The following is a 359-nucleotide window of genomic DNA, read 5'->3' as shown; positions in this document are numbered from 1 at the left end:
TTCCGAAGACCATCTTGAAAGTGTAACAGGTTTGGGAAGAGACGGCTAATAAACGTGCGTGGGGTTTGGGGACTGTGCACAAGAAAAGGAGGAGTGGAAAGGGGGAAACGGGGAAGATGCAAGAGGAAAAAAGATAAAAGAGCCGGCAGAAGAAAGAGAGAAGCGAGGGCCGGTCCACGAGCAGGAAGAAGCCGGAAAGGAGCAGGAGCGGCTGGCGGGCGCCAGACAGCTGGGAGAGGACGCCCAGCGGCCGCGCAGGGCGAGCGGTCCTCCGGCCGACAGGGGGCGCCCACCCCGCCCCGCCCCGCGCGGGCCCCGCCTCCCCGCCCCGCGCCTGCGCTTCCTGCCCCTCCTCGTCC

Source organism: Lemur catta, chromosome 16 (genome assembly GCF_020740605.2).
Source record: "Lemur catta isolate mLemCat1 chromosome 16, mLemCat1.pri, whole genome shotgun sequence".
Classification (NCBI taxonomy): Eukaryota; Metazoa; Chordata; class Mammalia; order Primates; family Lemuridae; genus Lemur; species Lemur catta.
Note: the sequence above shows the minus strand (reverse complement) of the source record.